Source organism: Chiloscyllium plagiosum, chromosome 5, assembly GCF_004010195.1.
Source record: "Chiloscyllium plagiosum isolate BGI_BamShark_2017 chromosome 5, ASM401019v2, whole genome shotgun sequence".
NCBI classification, from domain to species: domain Eukaryota; kingdom Metazoa; phylum Chordata; class Chondrichthyes; order Orectolobiformes; family Hemiscylliidae; genus Chiloscyllium; species Chiloscyllium plagiosum.
Window position 1 is genome coordinate 87,050,454 of NC_057714.1, and position 16,084 is coordinate 87,066,537.

Here is a 16,084-nt window from a genome sequence, read left to right on the forward strand (position 1 = left end):
TGTGTTCACAACCTGGGACATCTGTGTTCACAGTCTGGGGCGCCTGTGTTCACAGTCTGGGCTGTTGGTGTTCACAGTCTGATCATCTGTTTCACATTCTAGGCCATCTGTGTTCACATTCTGTACCGTCAGTGCTGACAGTCTGGGCCGTCTATGATCACAGTCTGGGCTGTCTGTGCTCGCGGTCTGGGCTATCTTTGTTCACAATCTGGGCTCTCTGTGTTCACACTCTGTGCCGTCTGGTCATGGAGGTGCCACCATGATGAAGGAAGTAGCTGCCCTTGCAGCAGGGTGGCCACTTGCCGCACAGTAATGAAGTGATGAGATTTTGCCTGCTGCCTGGGATCAGGTCCCCTTTGTGAATTGCTCTTAGCAAAGAATGTGACCTCCCAACTGAGTCACAGTTCAGATATTGACTGCAAAGCCAACTCAAACCCATTCCTGTTCTGTGCAGCACTGGAAACGTTGCAGTGCTGGGATAAAATGATTATTGATTTGGGCCTTAATTTATTTCATCTTCTGCCTATTTCAATGGAATACAATCCATTCCAGGAAAGCTGCTGAGAGCAGGAACAGCATCAGCCAGCTCACCTAATGACTGTCTCTGATACTTTCCCAGCTACGAACCAGAGGAATGCACTGGCTGTGTTCGTGATAATGGAGATACTCTGTTAACATATGCAAATAGGTAAATCAGGAAGGAGAAGAAAAGGAGAATTAAAAGATTTGGGACTGAAACAGACAGTGTTATAATCCAGAAGCAGTAAAGGATCAAATTGGAATCAACCTTTATTCTAATGAATATTTACAGACACACATTTTACAGGCATGTACTCCTCACCCAACCATCACAGTTTCGCTGTGTTCTTTTTTATAGGAGCACAAGTGAGCCCCGGTAAAGTGGCCACCTACATACAAGTAATCACAATGATGACTGTCAGGGGTTTGGGCTACAGCTCCTGGGTTATATCATTTTCAAGCTTATCAAAACAGGCATACTGAGAATGGGAGAAAAAACATAATAAAACCATTACCTCCCATTCTCTTCACTGAGCTCTCATTGCATCATGGTGTATGATAATGACATCCAAGGACAACTTACAGCACAACATTTGGATAAGATGCATGAGTTTATATGGTACAAATCAGGTTTTACCATCTGTGTATTTTGAACAGGAACTGTCCTCACACACCTCCAAGAACAACAAATTCAAGTTGTGTTGTGCACTCCATCCTGATCATCTGACGTTTGGCAAAGGAACAACCAATTTGTTTCTTTGAAATCTTACTTTATTGGATCATTGGGAAGCAATGGGTGGCATTAGTAGAAATAATGATCTATATCAAATAGATCACTTTGAAAGGAAAGAAGTTATAAGGGAAAGTGCAGTAGCGTTTCATTCTTATTAAAGCAATAATTCTTGAAAAACTTAAGTGGGGTCTGATGTTTAGAAACTTGAAGTGTGTCTTCTTTTACAGATATAAGCTGGGAGGATCAATTTTGGAACTATGCTTCAAGGGTTACCTAAGAAATATATATCTTAAAATCAGATTGGGTTACTGCCCAGGTGTCCATAATGATCACCTAGAACAGGCATCAGGTCCAATGTTCTGTCTAAGCTGCACTGCTATCTGAAATCTCTCAGACAGACTGAGTACAAGCCAGTTTCTGTAAGCTAATATGCAGTGCAACCCCATAAAAATATTTAAAGGGTGTATGCACTCAAATGAAAGTGCCACACATGTGACAATGAATCAATCAATAAATCGACAAGATAACTAGAGGGAATGTTGGTTTGGTTCCTTACCCGTGTAACAGTCTGAACCTCTTTTTATGACCAATCACTGAAAATGGGTTTTGTGAATTTGGTAGGCATGTGGCTCTCAGGATTCTTCAGTTGGCACTGTAGCCCGACAGTGTTATTCCCTGTACCCGGCACCATGTCTCACAGCAGCACATCACAACTCCAACACCTCTTCCTCTAGTTATCCTCCATCAGTACTCCCAACACCCTCTCTCCCCTAAAACCCTAACATTTACCTGAGGCTATTACTACTAAAGGAGAAGCCTGAGGCCTACTTCCCTGTGCCAATTCTAGTTGGAGAAAAAGACACAACTGAATTATCATCCCCTGATGCCTGTACCAACACATTGGACTCTTCTCTACAGTTCAAGAAGTTCACAATGATCTGCTCAATTTCACATTCAAAAAGGAAAACAGGGAAAGAGCCTCCAATATAAAGCAACTTTTATATTCTTAGCATGTAATAGAATGTTTCACAGCCAATGAATTATTTGTGAAGCATAGTTGTGGTTACTTGGAGATAAATGTGATAACCAATTAGAAAATAATAAAATTGTACAAACAAGAACGAGTTTAATGGCAATGTGATAACAATTCCAGGACTGAGGCGAGCAGAGTCTCCTCTCCCTCTGTAATTTCCAACTGCAACCTTCCCAAAGTGACCAAAATTCTCAAAGTTCACCTTTAGCTGTTGGTCAGCCCCTACTAATGCCTACTTCAGGTATCTACCTGGGTCTCCCATAAAATAGGCTCCCCATGAATTTGGCAGTGGTATTAATGTGCATGTAATCATTTGAACTGCAGGCTGGTCATCCAGCAACTTAACAAAAAGTTTGATAAACCCAAAATGTCTTTGTTAAGCTCTTTCTTTGAAGCAACATTTATCCCATGACATTTGTCATTGTAATTGGCCTGACAGCGATTATCTCAAACTGTTTTTACAAGCTCTTCACAGCCACGACTAAATTGGCACATGTCTTTTCAAAGGAACACTGGCACAACACATACACTGGTCTGACTTTCCTCTCTTTGTTTCAGCTCTCCTGCTCTGTAACATTACCTGCTCCTGAAGGGGGTCTGTAGACAATTCCTAAGGGTTTTATTATCCTACCATTAAAGGATGTCTAAAAAACAGCTGGAGATAATTGTAATCAGGCCAATCGCAACAGTAAATGTCATGGAGATAAACTTGGCTTAAATGAAAAGGCTCTACAAAGATGTTTTGGTTTATGGAGCTTTTGGTTAAGTTGCAGGATAACCAGTCTAAGGTTGAAGTGACTGATAAACCTCTAGCTAATCTGTTGTCACGGGTTTTTGTGCCCTGCTGTTATATAGCATGTGACACAGATTTAATACAGAATTGATCTTAAAACAGTGTAGGAGTTCCATAAGAGATTACTATTCAATAACAAGTGGGTCAGGACTCTGAAAACTACTGAACTGTAGACAGACTGGCAGTGCAAGGAAAAGACACTTCAGATAGCTGGTTTCAAAATACTTTTGCCATGTGATTTGATTTCTGCTCTCTGTACAGCTGTCAGAGTATCGTAAAATGTGGAGTTGTCTGGACATTTGAAGTGAGCCTGATAAAATTATCTAAACTTTGAATCAGTTGCTTTAGCTCTTAAAGAAGAGGAGACTTGAGGCAGTGTTCCCTGACATGGCACAACTGGACCTTTACAGCTTATTCACCTTGCCTCTGAATTAGGGAAAGCTCAAACTTTCTTTTACTGACAATGAGATAACAATTCCAGAGCTGAGGCAAGTTGAGTCTCCTTTCCTTCTGTAATTTCCAATTGCAATCTTCCCAAAGTGACCAAATTGGCTAAGGTCACCTTTAGCTGTTGGCCCAGTCCCTTCTTTACCTTTGATTTAATAGCTGTTTTATAGGTTTACAAGATGTCTTTGAGGTCTTCAAGTATAGTGGGCAATTGCCTGCTTCTGAGCTAGAAAATCCAGATTGAAGTCCAACTCCAGGATTTGACAGCATTTGTAATATGATCAAACAGGTTGAGTATCAACTAGCAAATCCTTCCAACACATACCAATGGCAAGTCTTAAGAGTGGGAAACATTCCTGATCAGCCATGTGATGGCAAGAATGTTGGAGCCTCTACATAGTACATAACTTGAGACCACAACATGCATCTAAAAGTGTATATTGTCATGGCAGGTAATTTTTGAGATCATATGTTGGATATTTTTTCATTGCTTCAATTCTTAAGTTTCAGTAATAATATTTTGTGACATTAGTTTCCTGTTCATTAGACTCTCTACTCTGGTATGCGTTCCCCTTTATCTCTCCCTTAGCTGTAGCCCAGGGATCTCTCTGCTATGCCTCACCCCAGTCACTTGAGAGGAATGACAATCCAAGCTGACATTCCAGGTCAGTCCAGCAGGGGGATGATTTTGTTGTCTGGAGCTGTCTTTTGGTTAAGATGCTAAACTGAGGTCCTGGTAGTTGTAAAAGATCCAATTGCATTGATTTGAAGAAGAACATAAAAACGTCCCCAGTGCCCTGACCAAGCTTCATTCCAATCACACTGAAATAACAGATTCTTTGCCCATGTCAAGGTGGGATCTTAAGTGTAAATTAGCTACCATATTTCTGACCTCACCAATGATTTGTTTTACAGTCAAGGGGACTGGGTTTGGTTCAGGAATTAAATCCCTGAAATTGACAGACAGTAAGGATCCTAGCATTGTCCATACTCTTCCAGGCTTTTCCAGGGGGAGATTGAAGGCAAGATTGAAATTTGTTAGATCTATAAGATAAATAATTCAGTCAGTTAAAAACAAAATCTTCAATTCTACCACTTGGAGAGTTTTAACAACTAGAAAAGGTTAATACTGATTACTGCTACCCCTATAACATGCGGGAAGATAGATAAGAGAAAGAGTAGAAGATAAATGCTTAGTGAAGAGATGGAGTAATTTGTACCTCTGTAAAAAAAAGAAAGAAGAAAAAAAGAGAAAAAAAAAACATACTCCTCAATTTTGGATTTAGAGGGTAAGCACCTGCTCCTTGATCTTAAGGTGACCATAATATGATAGAATTTACCCAGCAGTTTGAGACGGAGAAGCTAAATTCAGTTGTCACTCTATTATAATTGAGAAAAGATAAGTACAAAGACATGAGGGAAGAGCTGGCCAGAGATGATTGGAGGGAGAGCCTAGCAAGACGGTGGAGCAACAATGGCAGGTGTTTCTAGGGGTATTTTGGGAGGCACAGCAGAAATTCATGCCAAGAACAAAGAAACATACTGAGGGAAGTGTGAGGCCACCACAGCTGACAAGTGAAGTCAGGGACAGCATAGAAATAAAAGAAAAAGCATGCATTGTGGCGATGATTAGTGGAATACCAGAGGATTGGGAAGCCTTTAAAACCAGCAAAGGATAACTAAAAAAGCATTAAGGGGGGAAAAGATGAAATATGAGAGTAAACTAGGCAGTAATATAATTGAAAATTGCACTAGTTCTTTTAGAGATCCAAAAGGGAAGAGAGAGTCACGATTAGACATTGGGCTGCTGGAAATTGAGCTTGGAGAAGTAGTAATGGGGAACAAAAGAATGGCAGATGAATTGAATAGATACTTTGCACAGCTTTTACAGTGAAAGACCCCAGGAGCATACCAGAATCCAAGAAACTCGGGGCAGAGGTGAGTGTAGTGGCCATCACTAAGGATATTGTGCTGGGGAATCTGAAAGGTCTGGATAAATCATCCAGGACAGCTGAATTATACCCTAGGGTTCTGAAGGAGATAACCAAGGAGGTTGTAGAGGCTTGGGTGGTGATCTGCTGGGAAGGTGAGTATAACAGTTTAAAAACTTATCACAGGCGTCGGGACCTCCATTTGCCGAGAGGTACGAGGGAGGAGTAAAGGACTGCTGGGAAGGTGAGTATAAAACATTTTTTTTGAAAATAGCAGTGAGAAGAGAGGGCAGAGAGAAATGAGGGCTGCTGGGAAGTTTTTAAGTGGGTGAGATCGAAACCCGAGACCCTACACGGTAGGGCCTCCCTCCCACCCACCTCCTCTAACCTCCTCTAACCTTACTAAGAGTCTGTAAACTTGGAAAATGTTCAGGTTTCTCTTTTTTTTCTTCTCTTCCTTTGTTTAGTTCTGTGCGGGCTTTCAGAGTAGCGAGATATGGATATTAGGGCAGTTGCATGTCTCTGCACATGACACTGCACAGGTCTCTGCCGACTACATCTATGGGAAGTGCACCCAACTCCAGCTCAAGTTAGGGAACTGGAGCTGGAGCTTGATGAACTACAAATCATCCGGGAGGCTGAGGGGGAAATTGTGAGGATGTACAGGGAGGTGGTCACTCCTCAGACACAGGATAAGGACAGCTGGGTTACAGTCAGGGGCAGGAAAGGGAACTGACGGTCAGAACAGGGATCCCCTGTGGCTGTTCCCCTCAGCAATAAGTATAGCGGTTTGGATACTGCTGGTGGGGTCGGCCTACCAGGGGGTAGCCATAGTTGTCAGGTCTCAATATTTAGACGGATTGACAGGAGATTTTGTGGTCAGGAATGACTCCCAGAAGGTATGTTGCCTCCCCAGTGCCAGGGTCCAGGATGTCGCCGATCGGGTTTACAGGATTCTGAAGGGGGGAGGGTGAGCAGTCAGAAATCGTGGGACATATTGGCATCAGTGATATAGCCAGGAAAGCGATTGAGGATCTGAAAAGTGACTACAGAGAGTTAGGTTGGAAGCTGAAGAGCAGGACGAGTAGAGTAGTGATCTCAGGTTTGCTACCGGTGCCACAAGATAGTGAGGTAAGGAACAGTCAACGAATGCAGCTTAACACATGGCTGCGAGGCTAGTGCAGGAGGGAGGGCTTCAGATACCTAGACCATTGGGATACCTTCTGGGGAAGGTGGGACCTGTACATGAAGGACGGGTTGCACCTGAACTGGAGAGGCACAAATGTCCTGGGTGGGAGATTTGCTCGTGTGATTCGGGAGGGTTTAAACTAGTTTGGCAGGGGGGTGGGAATCAAAGCCACATGTCTGAGAGGGGGTCAGTTGCAGACAGGGCAGTGACAGGATGTAGTGAGTTTATCAGGAAGGTTTCTCACTTGATGAAACAAAGGGATCGGTTAAAGTGTGTCTGCTTTAACGCAAGGAGTGTCTGAAGTAAGAGTGACAAACTTAGAGCATGGATCAGTACTTGGGGCTACGATGTTGTGGCCATAATGCTGACATGGGTTTCACAGGGACAGGAATGGTTGCTTGAGGTTCCAGAGTCTAGAACATTTAAAAAGAACAAGAAGTTCCAAGTCAGGATGGTGTTTGGCTTGGAGGGGATACTGCAGATGGTGGTGTTTCAACTATCAATTTTCCTGCATTTTTTGGAGACATTCTCACCTCCAAAGCCTAGCAAGATTTCTTGCATATCGTAATAAACTTGCTGCCTAACCCCTTCTATGCTCTTTTCTCAACCATCCTACCTCTCAGCATATTCAGAACAACTCATAACAGCCGTGATATCACAAAATAGACCAGCATAGAATAGATAATTTAAACAGCCGGGTGCTGGCAGGTGGGACTAGATTGGGTTGGGATATTTGGTCGGCATGGACGGGTTGGACCGAAGGGTCTGTTTCCATGCTGTACATCTCTATGACTCTATAACAGGGAGGGTGGAAAAAGAGCTGGGGGTGTAGCATTGCTAATCAGAGAGTGCATCACAGCTATAGAAACGAAGCTTGTTGAGGAAGGTTTGTCTACTGAGTCAGTATGGGTGGAAGTTAGGAGCAGCAAGGGAGCAGCCACCTTATTGGGGATTTTCTACAGAGCCCCTAATAGCAGTAGAGAGATTGAAGAATTCTGGAAAAATGCAAATATAGCATGGTTGTGTTATGGGTGACTTCAACTTTCCCAATATTGACTGGAACCTCCTTGGTGCAGATGGTTTGGATGGAGCCGTTTTTGTCAGGTGTGTTCAGGAGGGTTTCCTTACTCAGTATGTAGTCAGACCGACAAGGGGAGAGGTCATTTTGGATTTGGTGCTTGGCAATGAGCCAGGACAGGTATCAGATCTCACGGTGGGAGAACACTTTGGTGACAGTGATCACAACTGCCTCACATTATCCATAGCCTTAGAGAGGGAAAGGAGCAGTTACTGAGGGAAGATATTTAATTGGGGAAAATGAAATTATGACGCTATCAGACAGGAGTTGTGAAGTACAGACTGGGAGCAATTGTTCCACAGAAAGGGCACATCAAACATGTGGAGACTATTTAAGGAGCAGTTGTTGCGAGTGATGCTCGAATTTGTTCCTCTGAGTCAGGTAAGAAGGGGTAAGATTAAAGAACCTGGGATGACGAGAACAGAGGAGCTTCTTGTCCAAAGGAAGAAGGCAGCTTACGCAAGGTGGAGGATGCAATGGTCTAGCACAGCTTTAGAGGATTACAGGCTTCCTAGGAAGGAGCTCAGAATTGGACTGAGGAGAGCCAGGAGGGGGCACAAAAAAGGCTTGGCGAGAAGGATTAGGGAGAACCCAAATGCATTTTACTCATACATGAGGAATAAGAGAATGATCAGGGAGAAGATAGGGCTGATTAAGGAAAGCAGAGGGAACTTGTGCGTGGAGTCTGAGCAGATAGGAGATGCCCTAAATGAGTTTTTTGCTTCGATTTTCACTAAGGAAAGGGAGCTCGTTGTGAATGAGAACTTTGAGGAACTGGGATACAGGCTTGACCAGATCGAGATTGAGGAAGTTGATGTGCTGGAAATTTTGGAAAACATTAAGATTGATAAGTCCCCAGGGCCAGACCAGATTTGCTGCTCCAGGAAGCGAGAAAGGAGGTTGCTAACCCACTTGCAAAGATCTTTGCCTCCTCACTCTCCACAGGAGTTGTCCCAGTGGATTGGAAGGAGGCGAATGTTGTTCCTCTTTTCAAGAAGGGTAATAGGGAAATCCTTGGCAATTACAGACCAGTCAGTCTTACGTGTGTGGTCAGTAAAGTTTTGGAAAGAATTCTGAGGGATAGGATTTATGACTATTTGGAAAAGCATAGCGTGATTAAAGGCAGTCAGCCTGGCTTTGTGAGGGGCAGGTCATGCCTCACAAATCTTATTGAGTTCTTTGAGGAGGTGACAAGACAGGTCGATGAAGGTCGAACAGTGGATGGGGTTGAATATGAGCTTCAGCAAGGCATTTGGTAAGTTTTCCTATAGTAGGCTCATTCATAAAGTCAGGAGATATGGGATACAGGGAGACTTGGTTATCTGGATTCAGAATTGGTTGGCTGACAGAAGGCAGAGAGTAGTTGTAGATGGAAAGTATTCTGCCTGGAGGTCAGTGTTGAGTGGGATCCCTCGGGACTCTGTTCTTGGGCCTCTGCTCTTTGTAGTTTTTATAAATGACTTGGATGAGGAGGTTGAGGGGTGGGTTAGTAAATTTGCAGATGACACAAAGGTTGGAGGTGCCATCGATAGTATCGAGAGTTATTGCAGGCTGCAGCCTGACATAGACAGGATGCAGAGCTGGGCTGAGCAATGGCAGATGGAGTTCAACCTGGATAAGTGCGAAGTGATGCATTTTGGAAGGTCGAACTCGAATGTTGAATATAGGATTAAAGACAGTATTCTTGGCAGTGTGGAGGAACAGCAGGATCTTGGTGTTCGAGTGCATAGATCCCTCAAAGTTGCCACCCAAGTGGATAAAGTTGTTAAGAAAGCATATGGCGTTTTGGCTTTCATTAACAGGGGGATCGAGTTTAAGAGCTGCGAGGTTTTGCTCTACAAGTTCCTGGTGAGACCACACTTGGAATATTGTGTTCAGTTCTCGTTGCCCTACTATAGGAAAGATACAGAGGTGGAAATGTGTTGCTGGAAGAGCGCATCAGGTCAGGCAGCATCCAGGGAACAGGAGAATCGACGTTTCGGGCATAAGCCCTTCTTCAGGAAATCATTTCCTGAAGAAGGGCTTATGCCCGAAACGTCGATTCTCCTGTTCCCTGGATGCTGCCTGACCTGCTGCGCTCTTCCAGCAACACATTTCCACCTCTGATCTCCAGCATCTGCAGACCTCACTTTCTCCTGAAAGATACAGAGGCTTTGGGGAGGGTGCATAGAAGGTTTACCAGAATGCTGCCTGGACTGGAGAGCTTGCCTTATGAAGAAAGGTTGAATAAACTCGGACTTTTCTCTCTGGAGAGAAGGAGGAAGTGAGGAGACCTGATCGAGGTGTACAAGGTAATGAGAGGAATAGATAAGGTCAATAGCCAGAGATTTTTCCCCAGGGCAGGATTGACTGGTATGAAGGGGTCATAGCTTTAAGATATTAGGAGAAAGGTATAGAGGGGACGTCAGAGGAAGGTTCTTTGTGCAGAGAGTTGTGAATGCATGGAATGAGTTGCCAGAAGTGGTGGTGGAAGCAGAGTCATTAGGGACATTTAAGTGACTGCTGGACATGCACATGGATAGCAGTGAGTTGAGGGGTGTGTAAGTTAAGTTATTTTATTTAACATTAGGATTAACCATCGGCATAACATCATGGGCCAAAGGGCCTGTTCTGTGCTGTACTTTCTATCTTCTATGTTCTATATTCTATTAATCACTGGAGCCAGAGCACTGGAAAATGACACATGTAATAACCCTCTATAAAGATATCCCTCCTTAGTTTTGAACATTCCCACCCTAGGGAAAAGCCCTCTCCTATCCACCTTGTCTACAGCCCCCATGATTTTATAAACCCCATTAGGATCATCCCTCAACCTTTTTTTGATCCAATGTAAAACGTCCCAACTTACTAAGCTCTCTTCATAACTCAAACCTTCCATTCACACTAATTAAGGATGGAAGTGCATGGTAAAATAGGGCTGAATCAGCACAACATTGTAAAGGGGAGATCATGTCTGACAAATCTGTTAGAATTCTTTGAGTAGTTAACAAGCAAGTTAGGCAAAAGAGAGCCAGTGGACATGATCTATTTAGATTTCCAGAAGGCCTTTAACAGGGTGCCACACAGGAGGCTTCTAAATAAGATAAGAGCCCATGGTGTTATGGGTAAGGTACTGACATGGATAAAGGATTGGCTGCCTGGCAAAAAACAGAGCAGTGGTAAAGGAGTCTTTTTCAGGATGGCAGCCAGTGACTTGTGCAGTACTGCAGTGGTCATTGTTGGGACCACAGCTATTTTTGTTATACATTGATGATCTTGACGAAGGAACTGAGGACATTGTTGCTAAGCTAAGAAATGTCACAAAGGTAGGTGGGGGACAGATTGTGTTGGGAAGTGAGGCAGCTGCAGAAACACTTGGACAGACTAGGAGAGTGGGCAAAGAAGTGGCAGATTGAATACAATGTGCGAAAGTGTGAGGTTATGCAATTTGGTAGGAAGAATAGAGATGTAGACTATTTTCTAAATGGGAAAATACTTCAGAAGTCTGAAGTACAAAAGGACTTAGGAGTCCTAGTTCAGGATTCTCTTAAGCTTAACATGTAGGTTCAGTTAGTAGTTAGGAAGGCACATGTAATGTTGGCATTCACTTTAAGAAGGTGAGATAAGCAGGGATGTACTGCTGAGGCTGTATAAAGCTCTGGCCAGACCACATTTGGAATATTGTGAAAAGTTTTGGATCCTGTATATAAGAAGGGATGTGCTGGCATTGGAGGGGCTCCAGAGAAGGTTTTTAAGAATGATGTCGGGAATGAAGGGCTTTTTATGTGGAGATTTTGGGTCTGTACTTGAAGTGTTTAGAAGGATGAGGGGGGATCTGCTTGAAATTTACCAAATACTGAGTGGCCTGGATAGAGTGGATGTGGAGAAAATGTTTCAATGAGTAGGACAGACTAGGATCTGAGGGCGCAGCCACAAAGTGAAGGGCGTGACTCTTTAGAACTGACATGGGGAGGAATTTCTTCAGCCAGAGGGTGGTTAATCTGTGGAACACATTGCCACAGAGGGCTGCAGAGGCCAAGTCATTGAGTGTATTTAAGATAGAAATAGATAGGTTCTTGTCTAGTAAGGGGATCAAGACTTACGGGAAGGAAGCTGGATAATAGGGCTGAGACACATATCAGCCATGATTGAATGGCAGAGCAGACTTGATAGGCCGAATGGCCTAATTCTGCTCCTATAACTTATGGCCTTATGGCTTAATGATCTGTTGGCAACTCACTGAGGTAAGTGCACAGCAGTAAGTGTTTCTGCAGTGGCTGGGAAGGGTTTCACCGGTGAATTTGAAGAGCTGCAGTTATGACAGTAAGCGCTTTCAGTACTTAAAGGGTGATTGGCAATTGTTTGGAAAGTACTTGACAAGTCGAGCTCTTCATTCCCTGCAACTGTGCTGCTGCCAGACTTCTGCATGACATTGGAGCAGATTCTCCAGCTTGACCTTGCTAAGCTGACGAATAACACTAGGTACAGCAACACTAGTAGCAGGTGCCATCTCCTCAGCCCCTACAAAGGGGTTGGACACTGAGATCCAGATGGAAGGATGTGAGCCCTCTAACACAAGGTCGACAGACAGAAGATCGGAAGATCTTGACATGTTTGAGTACTAGTGCTTGAGGAGGACCAAGTTCTCTGAGTAGATTGCTACTGAGATCTACAGCCTCCGAAACAGCATTCCTGAAGAAGGGCTTATGCCCAAAACGTCGATTCTCCTGTTCCCTGGATGCTGCCTGACCTGCTGCGCTTTTCCAGCAACACATTTCCAGCTCTGATCTCCAGCATCTGCAGTCCTCACTTTCTCCTCCGAAACAATATGCCCTTCACAGTGGATCAGATGGGGATGAATCGACAGTGGTTTGGAATGTGCCACACTCCAGCCCCTGACTTCGTCTGCTGCCTCTATCTTCACCATTTGGAGACGTTGTTCCTTCCCTTCTTTGTGTCCTTGAAAGAGATTGCAGCCACTCAGGATCAACAGCAGCACCTCCAGATAAGTGTGAGAGAGGGAGAGAGAGAGAGAGAGAGAGAGACTGACAGAGTTTTGGTGAGAACTTTCCCACGTCTCCCCTCCAGTCCTGTGGTTGCTGTAGCCTGAGGAGCCATATCCCAGTGAGTCATTGTCATCCCAGCTCTGCTCCCTCTGATCAGGAATCCCTCCTTCTTTAGAATAGGCTGGCCATTCCATCACCTCAATTGGTAACAGAAAATGAAGGCAGTCTGTTGAAGGATCTCAACAAAGTTGGGTCCTTCACCACGTCAGTTCTCAATCCACCCATGGTTCTGACATCAGCTATGGAATAAGTTCATCAGACAACAACAATGGCTACACTTTGCGTTATAAGTTGTCAGGCGGTTTAATATATTGTGTACATAAAGCAAGTCTTTCTTTTCTTGAAACACTGGCCCTTGCTTGTGCAAAGTTCCCTGGGTATTGGTAGCTCTTCAGCAGCTTGCTTGACTGGTCTTTCTTCAAGCATGAGCCTTCCTGGTGAATCTAACAGGCTATTTGACCATGGAACATCACAATGAAGTGTAATTCCCCAATTTCCACCCAAAGTTGCTGGATGCTACATAAACAGCAATGCGCCCTTCCAGCACTTTTTACTGAACGAGAAAACACAGAGCAGGAATCAGCCTTGAAGGTTGATGAGGATGTGCTTGAAAATAGACAAAGGGTGAAATATAAGTGGTAAAATTCTAATGAAGTTGATATTTGGATGCAGGACAGATTAGAAGGCCAGAGGATACTGGTGATATCAACTCGAAACAATGATGCAAATATTGATGAGGGTTTCAGTATTAGTGACAGTGGAAGTGGAGGCAGCTGATGTTGGTGCGGAAGTATCGGTCAGTTTTCACTACTGTACTGAATTTTCTGAAGCTCACCTCAGGGCTGAATAGGAAAGGGAGCCCTGCCCGATTTTTACTCCAATTCTTAGCAAATGCAAGTTGATATCTTGTATTGGCTCCATCTAAAATCCCAAATAAAATTTCTGAAGTACCTCTCACTGTATGTGCATTGAATCTTGAAAGTCCCTGGTTTATAATAAGTGAGATAGCCCAAGAGTGGCATTTAAATTCTAATCCTCTTGGGTAAGCTATTTCATGTGCCTTAAGTATTTTGTGATGTGATAATGAAGCTGAGTTACACTAGATCCTGCAATTTGTCCTGTCAGAGGAAGCACTGCTTTAATTTTAAGTGAAGGATGAAAGGTACAGGGAGGAGAGGAAAATACCATCAGCTAAATGTCGTTTCTGTCAGCTCTTGCGCCACTTCAGAGATACTGAATTGGTGAGAGCAGCAAATCCAGCCACAATTCCTTTTATGAATGGTTGTCTCCACTGAGCATGCTCAGCAGTTGCTTCATGCAGTGTTTTATTACCGTACCCAAGCACAGCAAGCAGGCAGCCAGGGCTTGAGATGAGCTCGAATAAGTAAGTGACCCTGTTCTGTTTACATCAGGAAACCAGCAGTCAAATTGCATTGAGATTAATCCACATGCATTTGGGGTGTTTCTGCAAATTCAGGCAGGAGTTTGAGCGAGTCTGGATTGTCTTGTCAAACTGAAACTACAGTAACTGGGATGGTAATCCTTTGCCCTCACAAGTTTACTGGGTAATTTAAACTTCAACCAATATTTTGCTATTTAAAGTAAGCACAGAGATGTCATTTATTTTAGATCCGGAACCTTTTCAGAATCTTTCAGTTGTGCTTTATCATAATTTTTTTAAACTTTGACTAAAATGATTTAATATGACTGTGGATATTAAATAATAGTCTGCAAGAGCAGAAAGTTACTAAAGAAATCAGAGACAGCTTTTCTTATGTCTTTGAACTGCTCTTGTCAATAGCTGCAAAGCTAATCTTTTCAGTGTTTAAGACTTAGAAGCTGCTTATTTTGCTTATGATGCAAATGAATCAGATATGTCTGTCATTAAAGGAAACCCAGTATGTGACTCATTACAGTACTTCTGATTTGTAACCAGAATGTGTATCTGTAAGGAGGCAGCTGGCAAGCCTGTGGAGAGTTCCTTTCAAAAACATCTTCAATGGCTTAAGCAGTCCACCAGTGCTAATACTAAACCCCCTGAAAGCTCGAGATAAGGTGCCTTGAAGACTGACGCCATGGTTGTCAGTGAGTTTTCCTTTTCCCATCTGTGGCCAAGGCTAGCCAGAGATGTGTGGAAAGGAAGAAGCCAGATGTGCTACAGTGTGTGAAACTGTTGTGGTTACTGATTGTCCTGATTGGTGTGGGATTTCATGAGCAGAGCAATAGATGTATAATTCACAGGAGGTTGGCAGCGTCTGTAGTCCAGATGTGGGTTTTTGATACGTGCCATTTTCGTGACTGGTGCACTGAACGGCAAGCCCTGGATCTTAGCAACTTCTTAAAGATGTTCTGTTCTTTAGACCTGTCTCCCACATCTCATAGACTGCTACTGAAACAGCTATTGTGCTAATGACATTGTTACTCCCTTTCTAAGCTCCTGAGCCAGCCAGTCGGTTTGTTTCTGTTCTGCTTGAGTGACTTTCTTGGCTTTGTATACTCCATATGCCCCACCTCCTTTCTGACAAGTTTCTACCTGCAGGACCTTGTCCAGTCTGTCAGGTTTCTGGGTTTGGTTTCACGAGTGGTCCAGCAAAGACTTTCAGCAGGTCAGTCAGGAGTGCTCTGTCTCAGATATTTATTAGCTGCCTCATTGAATCGCTCCATGGGGTTTCTGCAGGTTTCATTACAGCCACCCATCTCCTCTGAGTGGTACTCAGCTGGAAAAGCTGAAATTTTTTGATCAGTCTGCTGGTTAAGTTAAAAGAAAAAACACAATGAGAACAAAATGACCTTCAGAATAATCCCAGGCGAGCACCTTTTATATTCTAAAAAAATCATTCGACTACCCATGAATGTGAATGGAACCCTTTACAAGGAATGGAAGATTGAAGTTTTTCTGTTGCTTTGTTGCTAATCTTCTTTAATTAATCAGCTGTATTTGTAGGGTTCAAAATGACAGCTTTCACCTTGAGTGACAAATGAGGGGCTTGTAATTGGAAGTTGGCAAACAGCTTAGAAATTATGAGATAAAGAGTTATTCATTTCCCAGCAGCATTCATGAAGGAAATCAATATTCCTCAAAGGAATCCGTACACGTTTGGGAAGACATTCCATGAAATGATATGATTTTGCCTCCACCAAGATATTTTATCTGTCTTTATTTCAAATTTCCAGCATCCACAGTATTTTGTTTTTATTATAAAGGCTTTTATCTGATGCAGCAATGTTATCCCACATAGCATAAAAAACAGGACACAGAAATTGTGGTATTGAAGAATCCAACAGATATTTATTAATTTAACTATAAATTAACTTT

At 43.2% G+C, this 16,084-nt stretch overlaps 1 protein-coding gene across 4 annotated transcripts in view; it reads left to right on the forward strand.

The window, feature by feature from the left end:
* jcada (junctional cadherin 5 associated a) overlaps positions 1–16,084 on the forward strand; it is a 233,742-nt gene that overhangs the window by 92,118 nt on the left and 125,540 nt on the right. The window contains exon 1 of one of the 4 annotated variants that reach the window (XM_043690568.1): positions 14,099–14,152. The exons of the other annotated variants lie outside the window; for them this stretch is intronic. The gene's annotated coding sequence lies outside the window, so the exon portion shown is untranslated. Of the gene's footprint in view, positions 1–14,098; positions 14,153–16,084 lie in introns of those variants that run through there. 4 annotated transcript variants of the gene reach the window in all.